Raw genomic sequence first — 20,127 nt, forward strand, 5'->3', positions numbered from 1 at the left:
CTAATAGGGCTGGATTTTCAGTTTTTGCTGTTTTCGAGACGAAAACGGAGGCAGGGCGGGAAAGTTACTGGCCGGGAAACGTCTGCGCTCTGGAGAGAAATTATTGCCATCTTGGCCCTGCGCCAGGACGCAGGGAGGCGTTGTACAACTTTCACGCTGCAAAAATGGGAACCTCGCCAACTAAAGTGCTGGGCCGCGAGTGCTCCGAGAGAGGCCTTGGGACGGGAAAAAATAAAATCACAAAAACATTCCAAAAACATTGCATACAACACAAATCGCTACAAAAAGTAAAAGAATGAACACTCATACTTACCTTTTCTGCAACTTTACCTACCTCACTGCCGTCGGCGTGGCTGGACCGCTCAGTTTTACCTGCCGTCGGGTGCGAGTCAAAAGTCCTGGCTCAAGCATGCAACACCAGTGTAATTGATCCCCTGGAATTTCAGAACTCTGAACTTTAGTGGTTTTTGCAATGAAAAAATAAAGGCCAGTGTAGTTACTAATTCATAAAGTTAGTCACTGTAATGACTTGTGAGACAATCAGCTACAAATGGTCATTTTTTGCTTGTGTTTTTTTTTGCACTTTGTTATATTATTTTTCTACCTTTTAAATTATTTATATATATATATGTGAATTTTGCAGCTATATATTATGTTGGAGGCTGCGTAATTGGTTAATTCCCAGACAGGCCAGCAGTAGGCCAGCTTTTGTTTAGGGTCCTTCTGACCCCACAAAATAAAAATGAAAAGTTTATTCCGCTGTTTTTTGAACGGCCTCCAGTGATTCCTTTTAAAGACCATTCGTTAGGCCCAGTAAAAATGGGCACAGCGTGCCATTTGTACCTGAAAATTAAAATCGGGGTCCTGCTACCTGGATCTGCATAGATAAGCAGCCTTCAGCCATTTATAGACAGCCCTGAAGATTGCATCAGGTGGGTCCTGAGTGTCAATGATGATCAAAAAGGGTTTTGGAATACAAAACTGAGGAAGTGATGCTTTGGTTAGATAGAGCCTTGGTCAGACCCCACTTGAAGTACAGCATTCAGTTTTGGACACTAATATATTGGCCTTGGAGGGAGAAGAGCGCAAATTCACCAGAATGATGGGGCTTAAAGGTTAAATTATGAGGACAGGTTGCATAAACTTGGCTCGTATTTGTTATATATGCAGACTATAGATATACTATCTGTGTAGTCACTGTATAGTTGCATAAACTGGAGACTTGTTGATTGATGTACTATCAATAAGGTTTACACTGTATAGACACTATGCTAGCACCACTAGAGGGTGCAACTGGTGGAGACTGGGGTTTCCTGCCCCTGTGGCAGAGGCTGTCCACCAGAGGGCACTGCGGTGGGAGACCTGAGGGTCACCTGCATAGGTGTGCAGGGCCCAATATAAAAGGTTGCTCACCGTGCTTGTGCCTCACTCTGGAGTTACGAATAAAGGACCAAGGTCACTACAGCTTGAGTACAACACATTGCCTCGTGGAGTCATTCATAAGTGCATTACAGACATAACAGTATTCCTTTGACTTCAGAATGTTGACAGGTGAATGAATTGAAGTCTTTAGAATGATGAAGGATTTTGATAGGTTAGATACAGATGACCTCTTTTCGCTGATGGCAGAATCCAGAACAAAGGGGCAAAAATTTTAAATTAAGAACTGGGCCACTTTGGAGTGAAATCAGAAGCACTTTTTCACATAAAGGGTACTGGAAATCTGAAACTCTCTCCTTCCAAAAGGCTGTGGATACTGTGGGTCAGTGTAAGGCATCAGCAGTGGCTCAGTGGGCAGCACTCTCTCCCTTGTTTCCAAGTCAGAAGGTCGAGGGTTCAAGCCCCACACCAGAGACTTGAGCACCAAATCCAGGCTGGCACTCCCAGTGTAGTGCTGAAGGTGTGCCGTGCTGTCTTTCAGATGAGATTTTTTTTTAGGGGAATCAAGGGGTATGGTGAGAAAGCAGGAATGGGGTACTGAAGTTGCATGTTCAGCCATGAACTAATTGAATGGTGGTGCAGGCTAGAAGGGCCGAATGGCCTACTCCTGCACCTATTTTCTATGTTTCTATGTTTCTAAGGTAAGGGTGTCTATCAAGGGATATGGAGTAGAGGTACAGATCAGTTATGATCCAATTGAATGGCAGAACAGGTGCAAGGGGTTGAATGGTATTCCTGTTCCTATCTTCCTATAATATCCATTTTCTTACTAAACAAATCAAATTAACCCATTTTGTTGGTAGCAAATGTATATTGTTTACTGGAGCAGACTAAAATTCCTCATCACTGTCTGTCAGGAACTATTATTATTCATGAACGTATGATGACAGTAATGTGTTTTTCTTAAATGCTTTCTAAATTATAGATAATGAGAATATATTTTCAACTGCGTTGAAGCTATTTTGCATATTGGTCTGCATTTACATGCAGCCACAAATGGCTTATTCAAAAGAATTAATGTACCTTATAATACCGAGTAATGAAGCTAATGAAAAGGGCAACATTAATCCCTTTTCTTCAGAGGAAGATTGTAAAGAGAAGAGGAATTCATTTGTACAAGGAAAATGGCAAATTCACTGAAGAGTTTGTGCTTTGGGATGTTTTCAACAGTTTAAAAATAAATTAGGCAGCGTACCAATAGGTGTAGTGTTGAATGGGATTGAATTTAAAAATTCATCAGTGGGAAGTTAAGGAGAATAAGTGGGTAGCAATATGCTACGGAGTTTTGTTCTGGAACCACTGCTGTTCACTGTGTACATCAATTGGGCATAGGCTAGAGAGAGTGGTGTCTAAATTTGCAGATGATACTAAAAGGAGGCATAGTAAATAGCTCTGGGAACCAAAGGAAGCTCCAAGGAGATATTGATAAGATGGTGAAATGAGCAAAAAAAATGGCAGATGGAATTCAATGTCAGTGGATGTGAGGGGATACATTTTGATAAATAAAGTATGTTTTAAATGGAGGAAGGTTGGGCGATGTGAAAGAGCAGAGGGATCTGGGGGTTCAGGTCTTTAAATGCAATACCTCAAGTAGATATGGCCATAAAAAAACTGATGGAACACTGGATTTTATGCCAAGAGGTATAGAATATAAAAGTCAGGATGTGATGTGTACTGTTTTATGATTCTATATAAAACCTTAGTAAGACCACAATTGGAATATTGTGTGCAGTTTTGGACTCCACTCTAGAATTTTGAGGCAATAGAGGGTACAGTACAGGTTAACTAGGATGTTGCCTGATATGAGGAAATACAAAGAAAGACTTAGAACAGAAGACAATATGGGGTGAATTGATAAAGGTGTTCAAAATTCTGAAGTGATGGGACAGAATCAATAGAAATAGATGACTGTTTCTCACAATTGAGGGGTCTAGAATGAAGGGTCATAGATATAAAATTAACATAAGAACATAAGAATTAGGAACAGGAGTAGGCCATCTAGCCCCTCGAGCCTGCTCCGCCATTTAACAAGATCATGGCTGATCTGGCTGTGGACTCAGCTCCACTTGCCCGCCCGCTCCCCGTAACCCTTAATTCCCTTATTGGTTAAAAATCTATCTACCTGTGACTTGAATACATTCAATGAGCTAGCCTCAACTGCTTCCTTGGGCAGAGAATTCCACACATTCACAACCCTCTGTGAGAAGAAATTCCTTCTCAACTCGGTTTTAAATTGGCTCCCCCGTATTTTGAGGCTGTGCCCCCTAGTTCTAGTCTCCCCTACCAGTGGAAACAACCTCTCTGCCTCTATCTTGTCTATCCCTTTCATTATTTTAAATGTTTCTATAACTTCACCCCTCATCCTTCTGAACTTCAACGGGTAAAGACCCAGTCTACTCAATCTGTCGTCATAAGGTAACCCCCTGATCTCCAGAATCAGCCTAGTGAATCGTCTCTGTACCCCCTCCAAAGCCAGTATATCCTTCCTTAAGTAAGGTGACCAAAACTGCACGCAGTACTCCAGGTGTGGCCTCACCAATACCCTATTCAGTTGCAGCAGGACCTCCCTGCTTTTGTACTCCATCCCTGATGCAAGAGATTTAGGGCAGAAAGCAAAAGAAACTTTCTTAGGGTTATGAGGCTGTGGAATGCACTACTGGAGGGATCTTGTCAAGATTCAAGAATAGGTTAGATAGGTAGTTGGACAAAAGGGAAATAAAAGGATCTAGGAACAGGACAAACACGTGGAATTCGGACTACTGCTCATGTGGAGGATAAATACTAATGCTGGTGGAGCAGAATTACTTATTTCCATGTCTATGTAACTTACCTTGTGCCAAGCACAATCCCCCAGGTTCCCAAGCTGCCTGATTTTAACAGTCGGGCAGCCACTTTTCACCGACTTTCTGGCTATTTTGGTTAGGAAGTCGGTAAGTGCCTTGCTAATGAGGCCTGGCTGTTAAAATCAGCCAAGTCAAGACTTGCACAGTGTTCCTTACCTAAAAAAAAGTTTCAATTATTGAAAATCTGAAATTAAAACAGAAAATGCTGGAAATACGCAGCAGGTTCCTGAAAGAGAAAAAAGATCAGTGCTTCAAGTAACACCCCCAAAGTAATGAATGGTCTCATCCAAAACGTTCCCTCTCAGATGCAAACTGGCCTGCTACATATTAATATAATTTTCTGTTTATACTAGGTCAGACCTTGCTGTCAAAATAATGTTGAGGCTAATGGCACTCACTGTTATTTATGCAGAAATGGTACAGCAGCTTCAGGTGAGGGGCAGATGTTCAGTTCAATGCAAATATCTAAAAGTTACTGTCTGAGTTGAACCGCTCCACTATGAGCTTTGCAAAAACGGCATTTTGCTGTCTGACTCATCATTGATCTGCATTGAATGTCGTGAAGTTGCTGTATTTGTGCGGTAGATATGAACTAAACCCACCGCAGGTATATGGGGCCAGTAATTAGTAGCGCAAGTACCCTTTTAGCAACATCATTGTTAATTACTGCCAATCAATGTCGCTGGCACTGAAAATTAACGATTACATGTGTGAATTCTCATTCAGGTTTTGAATTTTTCAGGGAGATTTAAAAAATGTAACATTATAAATTTTACATTTATTTTTCTTTTCTGCCTTTTTTTTTCTCTCAAACTAAATGTCTTTCCTTCTCTGTATTTCTCTTTCTGTACCTGATTTGGCATCGAATTCATCCTCTTTAATTTACCCGCCCTCTGTTTATTTCCCAAACCTTAAATCTGATTGGTTAAGGAGATATCCTTTTGGTTGCCCTGTTCATCATCATCATCATCATCATCATTATCATAGGCAACCCCTCGGAATCGAGGAAGACTTGCTTCCACTCTTAAAATTAGTTTTTAGGTGGCTGAACAGTCCAATATGGGAATTACAGTCCCTGTCACAGGTGGGACAGATAGTCTTTGAGGGAAGGGGTGGGTGAGGGCAGGTTTGCCCCATGCTCTTTCTGTTGCCTACGCTTGATTTCTGCATGCTCTTGGCGTTGAGACTCGAGGTGCTCAGCGCCCTCCCGGACGCACTTCCTCCACTTAGGGCAGTCTTTGGCCAGGGACTCCCAGGTGTTGGTGGGGATGTTGGACTTTATCAGGGAGGCTTTGAAGGTGTCCTTGTAACATTTCCTCTGCCCACCTTTGGCTCGTTTGCCGCGCAGGAGTTCCGAGCAGAGCTCTTGCTTTGGGAGTCTTGTGTCTGACATGCGAACAATGTGGCCTGCCCAGCAGAGCTGGTCGAGTGTGGTCAGTACTTCAATGCTGGGGATGTTGGCCTGTTCACTCGGATCCCAGATGCCCTGTTTCCTCACTGCACCATTATCGGCTCGCACGTCCAGCAAATTTGTGGGCAAAGCAATTTTGAGCTGAAGGATGCAGGGGCAAGCGATGTTCCTTATAAGCTAAGCGGCAGTGCAGCGCTCTGCCGGTCCTGTGCAGCCTGGGACCAGCCTTTTCAATGTTAAGTTTTGCATGCGACACTCTGAATGGGCTGGGCAGGACCTTAAAGGGACCGTGCACCCTAAAAGAAAATTAGGGGGAATTTGGGGGGGGGGGGGCGTGCAAATCTAATTAACAGCAGACCCAGTTAGATGTCCTGCTCCAGCAAAATCTGGCCCATTGTGTTTCTGTCTTCTTGTTGAACTTGTGATGCAGGTAGATATATGACTAAACTAAAACTTCAAAAATGTTTCTTGCATTCCAATTCTTCTCATTCTGTCTGTTGTTTGTAACCATTAACCTGATCAGGGGCCTTTGAAAGTCGCGGGGGGGAGCGGGTGCGGCAGGTGGGTGGTCTCTGAATATATTTAGCTGAATTTTTCAATTGTAAATTTCGGTCGGCCCATTCGATCATGAGCAAATTTATGCAATCGAAAATAGTTACAAATGGGATCGTAAGGCTCAAAATCAATCAATTAGTTAGAGATGATGACAGGAAATCCTTGTTATGCATATTAGATATTGACAGTGAAGTTATGTTAATGAATATCTAAAGGGAACTAATTGTATCTCTGTTTGATCTTCACAATGTCATTTCCTTTGAGCAATGCAGGCAACTCTTTGAAAATGCTTTACAGATGAGTATGTCTCCTACCAGTAACCTAGTTGTGATTCTGGCTAAATTTAGCAGCTACATAGATTTTAAATCCTGTGCACATATGCTGTGTATTCTTTATGAATACAAATTAGATTTTTTTTCAACAGACTCATGGCCCTGTGCTGACTGTTGCTACGGCAACTAATGATGTCATTCCACGTTCCATTCAGCTTTAAATCCAGTCCATGAAAGGTTCTTAAATCACAAATTTTATTTTTAACTGATAATTTGTTTTTGGATGTATTTATTGCCACGTTTACAAGATTGGCGTGCGCTATTTACTATATTTTTCAAAGGTTTATGACCTTGAAATTCAGTATTTTATTTTCAGAGACGGTGCTGTGAAATTACAATGGTTGTCGTGCGTGCCTGGACTGGTAGTAATGCCATATGGTCTGGTGATCTTCAGCCAATAAGAGTTGTGTTACTTTTTATATGTAAAACTAACAGCAGCCAGATAAATTGTGCTTGGGGCAGATAAATTTATTATTTCAGCTGTTTTATGCAAGATTCTTTTACCAACTCTCTCACGTTCTGTAGCACTTCACAATTCATTACTTTCCTTGCATTTAAGAGAAATGAGGGAATTTGGCACACTTATATTGGTTTTATTTGAAAGAATACCATTTCATGTAAACACTGTTAAAGAGATGAATTGGAATCCCTCCTACTCAATACTTCGGTCCCAAAATATCGGCAGATGGTGTCATTAATGCAGCTGAGCAAACCTGACCTGACTGCAGCAAGTGACATCACATGACTGTATCCCTAGTTACATGAAGTCATGATTTAGAAACCGATTTCCTTCTTTAACCACTAATTCACTTGATCATGGTATTTAACAGCATTGGCTTTATTCACTACTTTATCCACAAATTCTAAAAACCAAATGTTTTTCTGCTTTTTTTTTAAAAACAGGAGTAAAACGATGGCTGTTTCTGTATACACAGAGTTGACAGATCATGGCCATTAGCCTTTAAACTAATCCTGACAAATATTAGTAATGTAGCTGTAAGCAACTTGTATTAGTTAAAGTGTCATCACAGGACTGGGGGACAAGAGTACAAAATAGACAAGAATAATGTCATGTTGGAACAATTATTTTTTGTATCACAGAGATATGTGGAAAAGACTCTCAACAAAATCCATTCAGTGTTATAGTGACTGACCCTTTCAAAAAAAGAGCTGGAAAAATATTTGGTTAAAAACAGCACCAGAGGTTATAAGAATAGGTACAAATATAAATGATGAATTATGTCATGTTTACTGGCCTGCTAAGGCTACAGTGATTATTCAGCAATCACTCAGGGCTGAATAATGTTACAATATTAAACTCTGTGAAATTTCACTCAGCTACCTTCGGGATTAAGGAGAAAGATCATACCATCTTGTTTGTTGTTTGATGCACAAAACTCCAGACCCCGATTCTATCTCTGTTCTCCACTACTTGCTCAGGCTGAACCCAATCATCATGTCCTGCTCAATTCTGAGCTGAACCTCAAACTTCATAGCTAGTCCATCACCAAGGCTGGCTTTTTTCACCTTTGAAACATTGAGCATCGCTCTCCTGGCTTGCCCATACTCCCCGTGATCTGTTCTTCACCACTTGGCCACTTCCAGGCTCAATTTTCCAACACTTTCTCAGTGTCTGAAACTGGAGTGTTTCACTCCAGTAAAGGTACCATTTGAGTATAAGTTATTGTTATATTATCTTATCCTAATTTTACCTATGGCTGTTCATCTGCAATAGTAGGTTAAATGACTTTGCGGCAGGCCATGAAAAGACAAATTGCATTTGGCCTGCTATAAGGAGCAAGCTCAATGAGCTGAATCAACTTATTTTGTTCAATATATTTTTATGTTTGAAAGAAAGACTTGCATTTAAATAGTGCCTTTCACGACCTCAGGACGTCCCAAAAGACTTTATAGCTGATGAAGCACTTTTGAAGTGTTGTAATGTAGGCACAGTGAGGTCCCACAAAAAGTAATGTGATAATTAACAGATTTACAACCCTCTGAGAGAAGAAATTCCTCCTCATCTCAGTTTTAAATTCTACGATTATGCCCCCTAGTTCTAGTCGCCCCTATCAGTGGAAACATCCTCTCTGCATCCACCTTGTCAAGCCCCCTCATAATCTTATACGTTTCGATAAGATCATCTCTCATTCTTGTGAATTACAATGAGTAGAGGCCCAACCTACTCAACCTTTCCGCATAAATCAACCCCCTCATCCCTGGAATCAAGCCAGTGAACCTTCTCTGAATTGCCTCCAAAGCAAGTATATCCTTTCGTAAATATGGAAACCAAAACTCTATACGCAGTATTCCAGGTGTGGCATTTAATGATGTTGGTTGAGGGATAAATATTGGACAGGACACCGTGGAGAACTCCTGGGCTCTTCTTCATGCGATCTTTTACGTCCACCTGACAGGACAGATGAAGCCTTGGTTTAACATCTCATCCGAAAGACGGCACCTCTGACACTGCACCACTCCCTCAGTACTGCACTGGAGCATTAGATTTTATGGTTTCATTGATACAGCGCATGCACAGAAGGTCCATTTTTTTTTCGATTGCAAATTTCGACTCCAGCGCACAAATTCACTCGTGCAAGGCTGGATTTAGCACTATCGCTGGTCACCGTTTGCCGAATCTTGCAACGTCCAGCGAAAGCGCTAAACCGCGCAAAAAAAAATACCGCCACGATTATCGCCCAAAAATGGGAGAAATCGCTAAAACCCGGATTTCTAGTCTTTGGAGTACTGTGTACAGTTTAAGGAAGGATACACTTGCACTGGAGGCAGTTCAGAGAAGGTTCACGAGGTTGCTTCCTGAGATGAAGGGGTTGTCATATGAAGAAAGGTTGAGCAGGTTGGGCCTATACTCATTGGAGTTTAGAAGACTTAGAGGTGATCTTATTGATTCTGAGGGGGTTTGACAGGGTAGATGTAGAGAGAATGTTTCCTCTCGTGGGGGAATCTAGAACAAGGGGGCATAGTTTCAGAATAAGGGGTCGCCCATTTAAAACGGGAATGAGGAGGAATTTCTTCTTTGAGAGGGTCGCGAATCTTTGGAATTCTCTATCCCAGAAAGCTGTGGAGGCTGCATCATTGAATTGTATTTAAGGTGGGGATAGACAGATTTTTGAATGATAAGGGAGTCGAGCATTATGGGGAGCGGGCGGGGAAGTGGAGTTGAGGCCAGGATCAGATCAGCCATGATCTTATTGAATGGCGGAGCAGGCTCGAGGGGCCAAATGGCCTTCCCCTGCTCCTATTTCTTATGTTCTTATGTTATGTTCTTATCTGAGTAAGAAATGCCAGAATGTGCAAAGATTATAAACTATGCTCCACTGAAAAGTTTCCTAGGTTCATTTCCCTTTGCTTCAGAAATCTCGCTGTTGGCGCATTACATTAGAATCTGCATATCGTGGTTAGTTTAGAAAGTAGTGCAAATGATCACTATAAGCAGATAGTCCATGATCTTCTGGTATTCCTCATTCCTAAAACTTTATAAAGATTTCAAAGTGTTCAGAGTTTTCAAAACTGATGGTGACGCAGCTGTCATGGTGAGTCATTATTGCAGAACAGATGGACTTTGGTCTCTTTATAGTGCTATTTGGAAACCTTTTTGTAGAGCCGCTTTGAAGTTTGCAGCTGCGCATAATAATGTGACCAGCAGATAACCACCACTAGGGAGCTCAGCACAAACTGATCTGTACACACAGTATTAAGCGTAAAGTGCTTTTGAAAATCTTGTGCCTAGCACTACATCCTCATGATCACTACAGTTACCAATAAATGCAAATTTTACTGCATTCTCCTTTTGAAGGTTTAGCTCAGCTTCTGGATATTTTATGCACCTGCTCCAGTAACACAGCACATCCTTCATAGGACTCAAACAACATTGTAACCTGTTCACCGGGTAAAACTAGGGATTGATAGTTTATCTCAGGTTGTGCGAAGTGTATAGCCCACATTTACCAATTCTTGTGCACCCACTGGATTTAGGGCACAACACCTCATGAGTGTTGCCCATTGCAGTCATTTCCATGGTCAGCTTCACTAAAATATTTTGAGTGAACTCCAAGCATCAACAACTCCTGAGTAGGGGCTCACCTGTTGGGGAAATGCAGGAACTAGCTTTTTGCAGCATGATTTAAAGGTCTGCAGTAATCCTTGACATACTCTGTATTTGCAAAGCTCTTTGATGATAAATCATTCTCACAGAACTTAACTGTATGATGTTTGGTCACTAACAGACGCACAGAATGGGCTGCAGGATGGCCACATGAATGCCATTAATGTCCTGTACTTTGCGAATTCAATGATGTGCTTACTTTGGCTAACCATGTCATGCTCCTGTTACTATTCAATGGGAAAGGCTCTCATCAAAGTCACAAATTACATCCTTTGTGACTGTGACAAAGGCAAACTATCCCTCCTCGTCCATCTTGACTTGTCTGCAGCCTTTGACACGGTTGATCACTCTGTCCTTTTCCTCCAACACCTCTCCAGCATTGTGGGACGGCACTCGCCTGGTTCCATTCGTATCTATCTAATCGTAGCCAGAGAATCACCTACAATGGCTTCTCTTCCCGCCCCCACGTCGTTACCTCTGGTGTCCCCCAAGGATCTATCCTTGGTCCCCTCCTATTTCTCATTTACATGCTGCCCCTTGGTGACATCATCCGAAAACACAGCGTCAGTTTCCACATGTACACTGATGACACCCAGCTCTACCTCACCACCACGTCTCTCAGCCCCTCCACCGTCTCTAAATTGTCAGACTGCTTATCTGACATCCAGTTCTGGATGAGCAGAAATGTTCCCCAGTTGAATATTGGGAAGACAGAAGCCTTTGTTTTTGAACCCCACCACAAACTCCGTTCCCTAGCCTCTGACTCCATCTCTCGCCCCAACTTCTGTCTGAGGTTGAACCAGCCTGTTCGTAACCTTGGTGTGTTATATTTGACCCTGATATGAGATTTCGACCACTTATCCGTGGCATAACTAAGAGCGTCTATTTTTACCTCCGTTACATCGCACGTTTCTGCCCTTGCCTCAGCTCATCCGTTGCCGAAGCACTCATCCATGCCTTTGTTACCTCTAGACTTGACTATTCCAATGCACTCCTGGCTGGCCTCACATATTCTACCCTACATAAACCAGAGGTGATTTAAAAACTCGGCTGCCTGTGTCTTAACTTGCACCAAGTCCCACTCGCCCATCACCCCTGTGCTCGCTGACCTACATTGGCTTCTGGTTAGGCAACGCCTCGATTTCAAAATTCTCATCCTCATTATCAAATCTCTCCATGGCCTCGCCCCTCCCTATCTCTATAATCTCCTCCAGCTCCACAACCCTCCCGAGATGTCTGCACTCCTCTAATTCTGCCATCTTGAGCATTCCTGATTATAATCGCTCAACCATTGGTGGCCATGCCTTCTGTTGCCTAGGCCCCAAGCTCTGGAAACTCCCTACCTAAACCTCTCCGCCTCTCTATTTATTTCTCTTTCCTCCTTTAAGACGCTCCTTAAAACATACCTCTTTGACCAAGCTTTTGGTCACCTGCCCTAATTTCTACTATGTGGCTCGGTGTCAAATATTTTATCTTGTAATACTCCTGTGAAGTGCCCTGGGACATTTCATTATGTTAAAGGCGCTATATAAGTCCAAGTTGTTGTTGTTGAAAAGATAAAAGCATTGGCCATACTGACCTACGCATCAGCCATCTGTTTGTTACATTTTTGGGCAAAACATTAGCTCTTACTGTAGATGACCTCTAATCTAGCCTGGAAGGAAAAAGAAAGACTTGGATTTATATAGTGCCTTTCACGACCACCGGACGTGTCGAAGTGCTTTACAGCCAATGAAGTACTTTTGGAGTGTAGTCACTGAAGGAGGCAAAGGCAAAAGAGTCGAGGCGGAAGTTAACTTAACTGCCACGGGCAGTGCTGCCCCTATTGTGCCAGCCAACTGCAGGTGTTCTTCCAACAGATAGCACAGACTTCCAACTTGTTGCAGAGTCTGCAAAGCCAGATCCCCATGGTCGTTGTCACAAAGATGTACCAGGGCCTACAGCTGTGGTTGGGTGCATTATAGTAGTGTGCCATTCTGGTCCTGGTATCTTCTCATCTTCATGACATTCCTTCTTTCGTCTTGTACCACTTCATTCATGAAATACAGAATTGTGGTGCTTCAAAACCAAGTACCATCATTAATTGTAACTGGTTATGCTGATTGTGATGGGGCAGGTTACTTAGATGCCTTGAACCTCCATAAAGTTTTGTATTGCAAGAGCTCCTCTTTCATATCCGCTATTGTTTCTACTAATTTTGTTCTGGCATTGTAAATGCTTTAAGTACAGTTGGCTTTCCAGCTAATTAACAGTGAACATTTGGTTATTTAGGCTCCATGTAGACATTATGCACTGTTGGGAGAAAGAAACAAATGCTCCAACATTTGTATTAATAAAACATAGATGGCTCCCCAGCACCTGTTCTGCTCCAGTGTCACTTACCTTAGAGTCTGTAAAATATACGCTGCTGTATTGTTGCATTATTTTATGAGTCAATTCATCTGTACACATATTGATTCAGCTATCAGGATGTGGTGCTGAAATTTCACATGCCTGGTATGTCATGACATCTCAATGTTTGTAAAATGCTAATTTTTTTGATTTATAACCAAAACCATCAGCTGATGTGACCCTATTTAACAGTAAGGTAGTAATCACGTCACTGTCCTTTTCTCAGTGTGACCTTCCATGGGTATTAAATGGACCACAACGACTTGTGTTTATTGCGTGTTATTTCATTTCTCAGTTAATTACATGTTTGCACTGGAGTAGTCCAGTCGTTTGGGAGTCTCAAACTGCAAATGCTGTACTTTGGGTGCAGTATAACTGATGCAAAGCCAAAAGCTAGCTTTTTAAATCTAAGGCATAAGTTCCAACTAATGGCAGTGATTTAAAAAACCCGATATTTAGTGATGGAGCGAGGACACGGGGGAGAGGGGGTGCGTAGGCTGTAGCGGCCAGGAAACCCAGAAATGAGGATAACTCTGAGGTCCTGCCATCATCGAAATCTTTTGTCTCTATTTCCTGGCCGTCAGCCAGCCAGATTGAGAGGCTGTCGGCCTGCCATGTGGGAAGGCCTGCGCTGGTGGGCCACAACCCGGGAGCGGAGAAGAGGGAGTGAAGGAGAGATCGTAGCGATCGGAAAGGCTGATGGGAAGCCTTGGTGAGATGGGAGGTCATGGTGGGGGTGGGGGGAGGGGCCAATTGCAGGGATGGAAGCAGGTTTGCTTGGGGACAGGGGGGGAAGTACTCCTGCTCCTCCTGGCCCACAAGCAGTGTTGGAAAAACATTTACCGGATGGATCCAGCCTCCCTCTAGCTGCAGAGTTTCCCGAGCTCCGGAAAACTCAGCCCGCAGGAATTAAAAATAAAACTCTAGTAAATTTTGAGGCACGTAGCCTTAATTATCATATTTAAATAACTGAACCGCCTCATGCGAGCAGTTAGTCTCCCGCCCCGCATCCCGCCTCCGCTAAAACTTGAAGTGGGAGTGTTGAAGACGGGTTGGGCTCAGGTTGCCGATTTTTGACATTTTAAACTGCCCATCTCCCCTCTATCCTCGGGGTTTAGAATTCTCCTCATAGTTTCAAAAATCCACTGGGGGTGAAATTGGTCTTCAGTAGTAGCACAAAATGGATAACAACAAATTGGCAGCCATTTTAAACCCCGCCCCATTTTCTTTTCCATTGAAGCCAGGTGGAGTGTAAAACAGGTGGTTGTTTTGTTATTGTCTATTTTTACAGTACTAGCAAAGAGCAATTTCATCCACCACCCATGTGTCAGATTGTTACAAAGCACAGGAGCAAACAAAACCAAAGTTATGCGTCTATTTAGTTCCTGTGAGAAATTACTACTTGTACTATCGGTTGAATAGCTGAGGCCTGAGTAATGGTAGTTAATGGCAGCCTTTCGCTTGCTGCCGAAACGGCTCTCATCAAAGTCACAAATAAACTATCCCTCCTCGTCCTTCTTGACTTGTCTGCAGCCTTTGACAGGGTTGACCACTCCATCGTTCCCCCAACACCTCTCCTCCATGGTGCAGCTGAGTGGGACTGCACTCACCTGGTTCCATTCTTATCTACCTAATCGTAGCCAGAGAATCACCAGCAACAGCTTCTCTTCCCGCCCCCACATCGTTACCTCTGGTGCCCCCCAAGGATCTATCCTTGGCCCCCTAGTTCTCATCTACATGCTGCTCCTTGGCGACATCATCCGAAAACACGCCAGCAGTTTCCATATGTACGCTGATGATACCCAGCTCTACCTCACCACCACTTCTCTCGGCCCATCCACTGTCTCTAAATTGCCAGACTGTTTGTCCGACATCTAGTACTGGATGAGCAGAAATGTTTTCCAATTAAATATTGGGAAGACCAAAGCCATTGTCTTTGGCCCCCACCACAAACTGCATTCCCTAACCACTGACTCCATCCCTCTTCCTAGCATCTATCTGAGGCTGAACCACACTGTTCGCAACATTGGTGTCATATTTCACATGTCAAATGAGCTTCCGATCACATATCCGCAGCATAACTAAAACTGCCTATTTCCACCTCCGTACCATTGCTCATCTCTGCCCCTGTCTCAGTTCATCTGCTGCTGAAACCCTCATCCATGTCTGTGTTACCTCTAGACCTGACTACTCTAATGCACTCTTGGCTGGCCTCCCACATTCTACCCTACGTAAACTTGAGGTCATCCAAAACTCGGCAGCCCGTGTTCTAACTCGCACCAAGTCCTGCTCACCCATCACCCTATGCTCGCTGACCTACATTGGCTCCCTGTTAAGCAACGCCTCAATTTCAAAATTCTCATCCTTGTTTACAAATTCCAACCTGGCCTCGCCCCTCCCTATCTCTGCAATCTCCTTCAGCCTTACTACCCAATGAGAAATCTGCACTCCTCAAATTCTGCCCTCTTGAGCATCCCTGACTATAACTGCTCAACCATCGGTGGCTGTGCCTTCTGTTGCCTAAGCCCTAAGCTCTGGAACTCCCTCCTTAAACCTCTCCATCTCTCTGCCTTTCTTTCCTCCTTTAAGATGCTCCTTAAAAACCAACCTCTTTTTGGTCACCTGACGTAATTTCTTCTTATGTGCTCGGTGTCAAATTTTTGTCTTAACGCTCCTGTGTAGCGCCTCAGGATGTTTTACTGCGTTAAAGGCGCTATATAAATCCAAGTTGTTGTCGTTGCAGTTTGGTTAATCCATCTTTCCATGTGTTAAAACAATTGTAAGTCAGCCTTCCTTTAAGATTTTGTCCTGCTTCCAATAAAATCTCCCTACGGCAGTTGTTAACCTATTTCCAGTAATCTTTTTTCCCTTTCTCTCTCTTTCTAAGATCACTTCTAGTCCTCTCTGTGGAATTCACTAATCTTCAGGAAACCCATGCTCGGTCAAGAAGTGGAGCTAATGCATCATGCATTCCTTTAGAAACCACTGTAGCACTAGAATTGTGCCTGGAAATGCTGAAATCTTGTATGTGAGCAAGCATTGAAACACTATTGCATTTTCAGTTGCAGAATCTTTGGTTTCAAAATTGCTACAAAACAGGATCAAAACCCCAACCTACAAGAGCTTTCCCCATCTTTGTTAAATGCAGCCTTGTCCCTGGAGGAAAGGCTGTTTTAGCAGACTCCAGCATCTTAATTTGCAGATCTACTTGTCACTTAGCAAAAACTAAGAAAGTCAAACATTTGTGCTTTAACCACATGTATCACTTTTCTATTATTTTTGTTGCTCCATTTTTCTCCGCTAGAGTGTCCTTCCATGGACACATGCAGTCCTCTGGTACTTCACCGAAGAGATTGCATTTATTTGTGAGCTTAAACCGTGACACTAGTAATTTCCACGGGCGTTCTTGCGATCTCCCACCATAGCTTCAGTGGAAAATCAACGCAAATGTGTAAACAGCCATTTACGCCATTCCTCCGCTGTTTCTGCCATTCAGAATGTTTAAGCTACTTGATCGTGAAGAGCATTATAGCCAACCCCAATCCTGCCCTTACTGATATGTTCACGCACGTGCACTTTCCAGCAAGAGTCACAAATAGAAATCAAGAGTGGGACCTTGGCTGAATTTTTCACTTCTCTCGTGCTGAAGCCAATTGAACCGCCCCTGATAACACCCTGGCAGAAATCAGCCAACCAGACATAATCATGAGTTTGAACTTGAGCGCGGACTATCAGGGCATTGCCAGGAGAGTGGAACCTCACTGGTGGCAGGGGTGAGGTGAAAATCAAACCCCTGACTTTGAGGGTGTTATCCCTGCGCCTGAACGATTAGGCCCGAGGCTCATCTGATATTGGTCCTCAAGCTTAAGCTGTATCTATGGGGCCGAAAATGCCCTTTGTGCAGGGCCAGTAAGCGCTGATGGCTGGCGATAAAGGAGCGCTAAAGGGTTTTCGCCCAGGCGCTGTGCACAGAGCGTTCCCCCTGGAATTGCCCCTGGGGCTCCGCCGGCGAAAAGGGGTTTGCGCTGCCCCCCCCCCCGGCGCTGACGCAACCGACCCCTTATTGCCCTGCGCCAACCCCTACGTACCTTGCCGGGGAAATTGCCGCGGCAGCCGGCATCTTTTTTGTGTCGGGCGACTTTTCAGTTGGCCCAACAATGGGCGGCCACAGGTTCCGCCGCGCTGCCGACTGGCAAGCCGGCAGCCCCATTTGAATGCCAGGCCACTGGCCCGGCCAACACCCTCCCTTGTGGCCCAGTGGTCGTCACTGAAGGTGCTGCTCAGATCGCAGCAGCCCTCCCCTTTAAGAGAAGGGGTGGGATGTTGCGATGCGGCGCCCTGATGCACTGATATGAATAGCACTGTGCAAGCACCAGTAGAAGGCACAGTTACCACCCCCATCATTTGTTTCCGCAAAAGAGGGCAAATCCACGCTGGTGAAACTCGACCCACGAATTCGAATTATGCACCGCAAATCCAGCGTGGGGCAATTTTGGCCCCCATGTGTTCTTTCAGTTGCTATCCTGCAGCCACTGAGAGCAAAGCTTTCAAGTGAAGAGAGTCAAGAATTGGGACTTGTTTGTAGGGAGAGTTTAATTTGCATTTGAGTAATTCAGATTGGGCTGTGCAATCTGAATTTTGTGCACAAATCTGATTTGAATTTCACACCAAATTTGAATTGTGCCGAAATGCAGATCCATGATTTTTGCATGCAGAATCTGTAGAGTATGAAGCGTCTGCCCTGTTCACCAGTAGCGCCTATCCTGCTCACTAAGCAATGGTGGACTTCATACCAAATTCTGCTTACCTGATGCATGTGATTAATGCTTTCTTTACCCTCTAGTATTCTGCTTATGATACATAGAGGGTTTATTTCCTTTCTACGTTGCCCACTACCTCAGGGTAGGACAATAAAACTACATACCCAGAGTGCTCAATTATTTTCCTGTGCTAGCCACAATGCAGTGGTTAAAAAACTTGGGCGGGGCTGGGGTGGATTTATGTGGGTGATGCTGTGCTGCCTCTGGGAGGATGAAAGCAGATGAGCAAGGTAGCAGCCAAATTTTCCCATACCTGCCATCTCCAAAAGTCATTCAAAAACAAGGCCATCACGTTGATGTACAGGAAATCAAATGTTGTCAAAGCCAATATCCTTTTCCTGTACTAAACGTGGTAGTGCAGAGCCTGTTGCAGCTTCTAGAAAACACTATGCTGTGGTTTGATGGTTTTCCATTTTGAAAGCTTCTGGTTTAGTTGCAATGGATTCTCACCCATCAGTTCCATTTAGATTACGGTAGTGTAATGGTTACCGGACTAGTCATCCAGAGACCTGGACTCGGGTCCCTTGGTTGTAGTTTGAGAGTTTGAATTCAGTTTTTTTTAATGGAAATTTTTAATAACAGACCCACCACCGGGGCAACTATGGATGGGCAATAAATGCCAACCTTTACAGCATTGCCCAGATCCCAAGCATCATTTTTTTAAAATAATCAACCAGTAACAGTGAAAATATGAAATATATATTCGTTTGAATTTCCTCATTGCAAATGTTGAATCTTTTAAAATAGTTCCATGTAGGATGTAAATATGTGCTGTATAATTCTGCTGAAGGTACTGTTTTTGTATTTTCGTCGTAACTGCATGTAGTTTTACCTATTGCCCCTTGTTATTATCTTGTATCTTTCTAATTTTACATGCAGAAAAAAGCTCATCCTGTTTTCACCGTGGGTGTTAATAGAGCCAATCTCTGGGACAAAGGTAAATTTACAGCCTCACTACTCTCAAGAGCAGCAGGCTGCCACCTGCACACATTCCCACTGAATGCTCATGGGCGTAATGAATCTGTGGGTGTTCTGCATAAATTGGAGGTGGTAGGCAGTAACTGTCATTCACTCCTAACCCACACTTAAATCATGCAATAATGTTAAGGCCAGCACAAAGCTCTATGAACCTAAATGGGTCAATCTTCGATTTCTGCCAAAACAGGCGTGAAGTCAATTAAGTGGAGGCTTGTGGGCCGACCCATTCTCAGGCCTCACTGACATGCAACCGACGAGCCCTGCTGCAGCTCACCAATTGTGGGGCAAGTTGGCTGGCTCTCAGGCTGAGCCTGCCGGCAGGACATGCCTAATGGTGGGTTGGGTGGTGGGGGGGGGTTGCAATCTATGTGCCATCAATGGGCCTACAGCAAGCTGAATCTTTTTGGGGGGCTGAGGAGCACTCTAAGGACCCCTGCATAGGCTACTCAGTGCCTGGTACAAATGGGCAGAGTGGGCACAGCACGCATTCTGCCCATTTGTACCTGAAAATGCCAAATGAGGTAGGAAGTATTTGCCAATTTATGCAGCCCTTTGCTTGTTTCAGGCATTGGCATTGCAAACCCACCTGAAAATTGCATTGGACGGGCCTTGAAAGCTGAGGTGCCACAGTCCACTCTTCAGTTACAGGCCGCCCATCTTTCAGGTGTTGAACGTCACCCCCAAAGTTTCTACTTTGTTTCTTAAGTTTCTCATGTCGCTGGAGAAATAGCGCCAATGATGCCTCCGCAAGATCCTGCAAATCCCCTGGGAGGACAGACGCATCAATATTAGCGTCCTCGACCAGGCCAACATCCCCAGCATTGTTGAAGCACTGACCACACTTGATCAGCTTCGCTGGGCAGACCACATTGTTCGCATGCCAGACACGAGACTCCCAAAGCAAGCACTCTACTCTGAACTCCTTCACGGCAAAACGAGGCAAAGGTGGCAGAGGAAACGTTACAAGGACACCCTCAAAGCCTCCCTGAAAAAGTGCGACATCCCCACTGACACCTGGGAGTCCCTGGCCAAAGACCACCCTAAGTGGAGGAAGTGAGAGCGGGCGCTGAGCACCTTGAGTCTCATCGCTGAGAGCATGCAGAAATCAAGCACAGGCAGTGGAAAGAGCGTGCGGCAAACCTGTCCCACCCACCCCTTCCCTCAATGGCTATCTGTTCCACCTGTGACAGGAACTGTGGTTCTCATATTGGACTGTTCAGCCACCTAAGCA

The 20,127-nt window shown here is 44.0% G+C and overlaps 1 protein-coding gene across 2 annotated transcripts in view; it reads left to right on the top strand.

Annotated features, from left to right (window-relative positions):
* cadpsa (Ca2+-dependent activator protein for secretion a) overlaps positions 1–20,127 on the top strand; it is a 603,717-nt gene that overhangs the window by 268,430 nt on the left and 315,160 nt on the right. The window lies entirely within an intron of this gene.

Source organism: Pristiophorus japonicus, chromosome 12 (assembly GCF_044704955.1).
Source record: "Pristiophorus japonicus isolate sPriJap1 chromosome 12, sPriJap1.hap1, whole genome shotgun sequence".
NCBI classification, from domain to species: domain Eukaryota; kingdom Metazoa; phylum Chordata; class Chondrichthyes; family Pristiophoridae; genus Pristiophorus; species Pristiophorus japonicus.